Raw genomic sequence first — 7,491 nt, 5'->3', positions numbered from 1 at the left:
ACACACACACATATATATATATATATATATATATATATATATATATATATATATATATATATTATAGAGTGGCTCCTTGATATACAAATTTAATTTGTTCCAAATTCCAGTTTGTATATTAAAATGTTTGTTTGTATTTTATCATAAGGAATATTGGGAATTAAATTAATACATCCCACATATACACCGCTTGTATCTACTTCATTACAATTAACTTCAAGTGCAAACACAATATCAAACTATAATGGGAGTTGTGTGTCCGTCTGTCTGTCTGTTATTGAATCCCTGCTAAACAGCTCGACGGATTTAAAGCAAACAAACACCATTGGATAGGGCTTTGATCGAGGTTGGTTTATAGCTTTATATATACTAGCTGATCTACACTGCACTACCCAGAAAAACTGTGAATAACAGGCTATGGGTAGGGGGAGGGGAGAGGGAGGGGTAATTTCTGACGTATGGTACAGTAGTGAGTTAAGCAGTACATACATTCATTTATACTGAATTCACTACGAATTAGTGCAGTTTGCTGAAGACAGATTCTTGCACGATTTTCCTCCGCTTTGCTGTGCAGTTTATTTCATACAATCGATAAAAGTTCTGACTATTATCAAGAGGGAGACAGGCTTATGTTCAGCGGGGATGATTTTTCTCTTCTAATAGAGAAACGTAATTTCCCTTTCCCCTTCCCTTCACTCTCCCCCTCCCAATTCCACCACCCCATCCCTCTTCCCTTCTTTTTCCATCCCCCTTTCCCTTCACTTCTCCCTTCTCCCTCCCCTTCCCCACCCCTCTTCCCTCCACTTCCCTCCCCTACCTGTAGCCTGTCATTCACAGTTTTCCCGGGCAGCGCCAGGTAGGTCAGATAGTATAGTTTAATGATAACCACATTCAACAAAATAGAAAAATAAAGCCTTTCACAATAAAATTTAACATAAAAGATGAACAAATTTGGAGATGCACAGCTGACTTGAGACAGAGGGAGGGATTGTTTATACTGTTGAGGAGAGAAGAGACAGTAAAAACATTTACTGTATGTACATAACAGCAGTAACAATTCCCATTAAAAGAAAAAAGAATTCCACATTAAATTTAACATGATGAAAAATAACAATTTGTCGAAAATTGTATTTTTCCTAACTATACAAACCTGAGGTCCTTTAACAATAGGAATATACTTTCGGCGTAGCTGGATTACGGCCGTTGAATCTTGAACAAGGTGGTTAGGCAGTAACTACCGTGGGGCAGGCTAGCCTGCCCGGATGTAAACACTCCACTTTGCCTTTCGGCCCAGGTTCAGACTGAGGGGTGGCATGAGGTGGGCATATTTGTTAAAGGACCTCAGGTTTTTATAGTTGGGAAAAATACAATTTTTGACAAATTGTTATTTGTTCCGATACGTAATACAAACCTTTCGGTCCTTTAACATTAGGAAGACTCACTGATTGGTGGGAGGAATCTGAGTGAGCCTCTAGAACTGACTGGAGTTCTGCGCACCTAGGCTACTCCTCCTGGTCGTAAGAGTGAGGAGGAGTGCCCTGCTGCCTCTGACAACTTGATCGGAATATAGGAGCTGCGTGATCAAGAGTCATACTTCTGGGCCTTTTCGAAATGAGTGAGGGATCGTGACTCATCCGAAAAAGGGCTGTGAAGAATATTGGCGTCGGAGACTTTAATGCAAAGTTCTGGGAAGGGTTTGCATTATTGTCAGTCTCCTTCCTCCCCTTGCTAGAGGAAGGAGCGGGATTGCTTCTATGATTCTGATAAGAAACATAAAAAGGATGCTAATGTACAGGCTTACCGCATCAATTGTCTGACCAGCCAGTGTGAGTTCGAGTCCTATCCTCAACCCGAAGGACGAGGAATGGAGAGACAAGGCGAGGAAGGGGGAGAGCCAGTCACTCTCGCATCCTTCTTACCTCTACAACTGCACACCATGGACGAGATGCAACTTGTCCTGTCAAGGAGCTGGGTAAGCCAACACATCTTGCAAGCATCCACCACTGGTCCAGGGAAAAAGAGGTTCCAAGGACCTGTGGGCAGTCCCGGAGGGAAAGAAGTGTCTCGTGGTCTCTTATCCCACTGCAGTGAAGTGTCTCGTGGTCTCGTACCCCACTGCAGCAAAGTCTCTCGCAGTCTCGTACCCCACTGCAGCGAAGTCTCTTCATCTCCCACTGCGGCGAAGTCTCTTTGTCTCCGCAGTGGATAAAGACACCGACACTCCATGGTGGGTGTCGATCGTTATGGGTACTGGAACACGCTAGTAGGACGAAGTAATAACTGATCTGGAACAACCGATACAAAGTCCACAGCGTAGCTCGTGACGGTCCTGGACGCTTTGACAGCTGCCGACTGACTGTGTTCGGTTGTGTGACTGAGGCGAGCTGTCCAGGCATCCGAGATGTAGTCACGTGACCCTCGCCTTTTGAAGGGTTATGCCGAGAGACCGTACAAATCGTCTATCTGTTGCCACCGATGCTGGAAGGCGAGATGATGATTCTCTCAAGGCATGTGCCCAACAGGCGAAAGTCAATTGCCTTCTAGAGACCGAGGTCCTGATGGCAAGACAGTTCTCATAGTAGTTGAATCTCAACTAAGGAGAAACAACACTATGTGCCGTTGAAGACGAAGGTGATAGTTAAATGCCGACCTACGTCTTCACAGCCGAATCGAGAGAAGTAACTCTCAAGATTCTGAACTAGAAAAGTCCCGCCGATGACACCAACCCGCGATGATGGCTTAATCCCTGTGATTTACAAAGGACTGAAAACACTAAACCGCTACTTCATTGCTGTTCAGTGAGAAGTCCCAGTTGCAATGAAAGCACAGCGCTTTTCAGTAATGAAAACACATGGATTGTACTGCCTGAAGAACCGCTTCTCATGGGCTGAATAATCATCTTCTTCCCAGCTTTATCCAGGGAGGACATCTATATACTTGGAAGTAGAGCTGGCAGGGCGGGGAACAGGCGATGTCTTCCGTTATACATTACAATTCGGGGTGAACAATGAAAAATTGCATACCTACGAAAAACGAGTTATATTTAGAAGACAAACTCAGATGTCTGAAGAAATCATTCCACATTATTGTAGCGGCAGGTGTGATGCAGCGGGAGACTAGGCTACAGACTTCTCTTACCGTGTGGTAAACAGAAAGATGATAGCGAGTCTATTGAGATATCTCTGTCTGAAAATTCTCGCAATGTCCAAGGCGATACAGTAGAGATGGTCATTCACGTATGTGAGAATTCCAGCCAACCAGAGACCTAAGTCTGTGATTGCTGGGCAGAGATTCGGTTCGGTAGTCAATCATTGCAGAGAGAGACATAATCCGACCGTGTTATCTCGGAGAGCCAGCTGGTACTGGCCGCAGCCCATACACCGCTAGCTCTCGCTCTCTTGTCATCCTGAGTTGCCAGGTAATCCATTCCAAGAAGGAATGCATTCAGCTAGAACCATCGAGCGCAAAAAAATACTCTCGAGCATTTGCATTTAATCTAAACGGATTTCGGTGAATGCAAACGCTGAGGTGTTGTTGCAACAATACCATAAGTATCTCAAAATCGAAACTGGTAACTCCTGGGAGGTTTTGCAGGGCAGTCCCGAGTTGCAGTTCAATTAAGAAGATAATATTTGTCTCGGTCACAAGCAGTAGACTTAACTACAGTGTGTGCCTACACCTCGGACAATTCAACTGATAACAGAAGCATGTTGCGAGGGGAATATACGTAGTATATTTGTAGGTTCCTGTACATAGACCTCCATCCTAAATTCTCTTCCATTCGAGGAACAAGAATAAGGACTGGAAGCCGACACCCTTCATTCTCTAATGAAGAGAGTGAAGAAGTTTTCCCGAAGGAAGACTTCTATGGTGATAACAGGATACCGAAGACAATAGTTCGAGCCGAACAGGATGTTCACACCCATCCTTCTCTATCCCGGGGTTGGCCGCATACTGAGGCGATGGACCGTCATGTCCATCCAGGCTGAGCCCCTCCCGAGATATTCTTCCTTCAGCAGCAGTGCTTCTCTCGAACGCTTAGAAATTCCAGGAATTCGAGCCCTATCGTAGTAACAATTATCTGGGATTCTCATCTCGCCCACTCTGAACCGTGGTTTCGCCCAAGTGTTTGCAGATCGTAGAAGACCAGAACACTCAGAGAGTGCCAGAAACTCCGAAGAATTCTAAGCACTCGGCGAAACCCCCACCGAATTCATCAGAGGATCGTCGGGTGGTGGTCCTCCCAATTCCTGTAGAAATCGAGGATAGGGCAAGATCCTTCCTCAACGACGGGGACTTGCGTCCGGTAGGACCCGAAGGTCCCCCCAAAGGAACGCAGTCCCCGACGTGGAATCCTACGAAGAACGATCTGCAGGATCCCTCCCCTTCCCTTCGCAGCCATAGGGAGAGAGGGGAAAGTGGGAGGAAGACTGGATACTTGCTCGCCTTCCCAGCTGTGCTAGCAGTCGGAGAAGCGAGTACGGGCAGCCATCACCATGTGGTGATGGTCGCTCAGAGTCTAGGAAAACATTACTGTCTGGAGAAAACGTTTTCCCGAGGAGGGTTACGAACTCGTACTGTAGGCTAAACGTCTGCCGCCACCATGACCGTCATCTGGGTGGGGCTGAGCGAGCACCTGACAGGAGAGAGCCGATACCGTCCTCTGACGCTTCCCAGTCCTCGTCGAGGTCGAAACCTCTCAAGAGGACCAAAGGGGGAGCCCACCCCGGTCTCTGTGTGCGTGGTCCAGCCGGACCGTCACGTGAACGGTGGTAATGGTCACTCCGCTGAGGAGGTTGAAGGGACAGGTGAGGGAGACCTGACGCTCCTACCCTGCCTACTAGCAGAACCAGTAGGCTGGGAGGACTCCAGGCGATCACCAACCCACAGTGGCGATCGAGCTGCAGGTCTGGACCAGCGGTCTTCTTGCGGAGAAACGCTGGACCAAGGAACGGAGCGTTGGTCTCTTATGTCAAGGGAGCTGTTACAAGAGCTCCTCCCCTGCCTACCAGCAGAGCCGGTAGGCTGGGAGGACTGTGGGCGATCATCAACCACGGTGACAATTGAGCTGCCGGTCTGGACCAGCGGTCTTCTTGCGGGAAACGCTGGACCAAGAACGGAGCGTCAGTCTCTTCAGGAGAGCTGCTGGCGATCGGGCTGCACTGGTCGAGCGGCTCTCCGGGGGAGAGTGGCTAGACCGAGAGCAGCGGCGACGGTCCCGAGCGTTAGAAGAGCTGCTGCTGGCTCCCCTATCTGTCCAGTCCCGGTGGGAGCGGCGGTCAGGGGAACGGCACAGTCCGCTGTCGTGGTGGGAGCGCGAGGAGCGTGCCCCTCGCAATCACTCCTGACCGCCTCGCTCTTCCCGGTGTAGCCCGAGGAAGTTGAAGGGATAGGAGAGGTAGATCTGACACTCCCCCCTCGCCCACTGGCAGAACCGGCGTGCTGGGGGGGGCTGCAGATGCTCGCCAACCCGTGGTGGCGATCGATCTGCAGGCCTGGTCGAGTGGCTCTCCCGGGGAGAGCAGCTGGAATGAGAACAGCGGCGACAGTCCCGAGCGTCAAAAGAGCTGCTGCTGGTCCCCCCTCTCTGCCCGGTCCTGGTGGGAGCGGCGGTCAGGGGACGGGCAGAGTCCGCTGTCGTGGTGGAAGCGAGGCCTGTCCTCACAGCGCGTCACACCGCTTGGACCAGCGCTCTGTGCCTGGATCCTGGCCCCGAGCAAACTTGATTGCCTGGGTCTTGGCTGCACGGTCACCAGCAGGTGACCGGTACCTCTCACGAACGAGAGGCCGTGACGGTACCTGGCGTCGAGGCAGAACCTCTGACGCCAGGAGAGGAGGTATCGGTGTTAGCCGGTACCTCTCTGGTCCCTGTCATTTTCTTCCTTGCGGAAGGAGAGACGGGTCCCATTCCTGAAGGAACAGGAGGACCAGTGGAAGCCCCAACTGTCCCACCGGAGTGGGACAGACCCTTAGAGGTCCCTGAGCGAGACTTCTTAGGGGGGAGGAGGCTTCTTCGGCTGGAGGGCCTCGGAAGTCGAAGGGGAAGACGACGGCGACACCTTCCTCTTCTTCCTGGACTTCCTCTTCGCCAGTTCCTCAGGACAACCGACAGGTCCTCCATCCAGGACGGAGTTGGGGCAGTTGCTGATGCAACACGGCCCAACTGCACCTGTCCGGAGGGACCTGCGGGAGTAGCAGTGGAGAGAACGCTTCCTCGAGGAGGGCTACGAAACTCCTACCTGGCAGGTGAAGCGTCTGCCACCCCTGAGACTGCTCGGTCGCGCAAACGCGACCGTTGTCTGGGTGGGGCTGTCTCTGAAAGAAAAGAACTAATTAAAAGAGGGCTAAATGGCCCGCCTCCACCGGTCTCTGCGTGCCTGGACCCGCGGGAATGTCACGTTAACCCTGGGCACCGGACGATCGCTGCGAGAGCGATCGCCGGTCTGGCGAGAGTCACTTCAGCGACTCCTACCATCATCCGCTCCATGCCTGGGTCCTGACATGGTGAGCGAACTCCGCAGTCTGGACCCTGGCTGCACGGTCACCCGTAGGTGACTGTACACTCAGTAACGCTCGCAAGCTGGTGGCCGAGACGGTTTCCGGTCTGGAGGTGGAACCTTCAGAACCGGGAGAGGAGATACCAGTAGTGGCCGGTACCTCCATGGTCCCCGTCTGCTTCCTCCCCAAGGAAGGAGAGATGGGCCCCGTTCCCGAAGGAACGGGAGGACCCACAGAAGACCCACCTGTCTTACCAGAGCGAGACAGACCCTTAGAAGTCCCATGACAAGACTTCTTAGGGGGGGAGACCACCTTCTCTTTAACGGCAAAGCCTTAAAAGTTGAAAGGGGGGAGACATGAAGAAATGATGATCTCAAAGAGGAGGATGATGACACTTGACGAGCTCTCTTCCTCTTCGGTTTTTCCTTCTGCCAGACTTCTACCATCAGGAGTAGATAACCTCAAAGGGCAGCACGACAGCTTCGTCCAGTGACATAACTCCCGGGTAGTAGTGGTAATGAAAATGATTATCAGCAGGGGATCGGTATACACACTCGAGGATCGGTACGCAACATGCTATGAGTCATAGGTACAATTCCAAGGTTAGGATCACCAATACGAAGAGCATCCAACCAATATTGCTGAAAACACAATCACCACTAGTCTGTAGAATAAGGAAAAGATATTAAAGTAATAAGGATACTCCTCACACATCCAAGGGCGCCGCCCTCCGAAGTGAGAGGAGATCCCCCAACATCAGCACCGCACGCCCATCCTTCTACCTTCTTCCGTTAGTAAGTGAAAGGAAGAAGGAGAAGAGAAATTACCATAACGAAAGGAAGAAGGAGAAGAGAAATTACCATAACAACAAAAACATGGACAAACCTTGAAGTTCCCTTGGTAATTCCCAGGCGTAAGCGTAATTTCCGGATGAATACATGTCCCCTAACAGGATCAAATCACTTACGTTAAATACATGTCTCATCCTCATGA

This window comes from Macrobrachium nipponense, chromosome 35, assembly GCF_015104395.2.
Source record: "Macrobrachium nipponense isolate FS-2020 chromosome 35, ASM1510439v2, whole genome shotgun sequence".
Taxonomy (NCBI): domain Eukaryota; kingdom Metazoa; phylum Arthropoda; class Malacostraca; order Decapoda; family Palaemonidae; genus Macrobrachium; species Macrobrachium nipponense.
The sequence above is the reverse complement of the archived record's forward strand: the minus strand, read 5'-3'. Positions refer to the sequence as shown.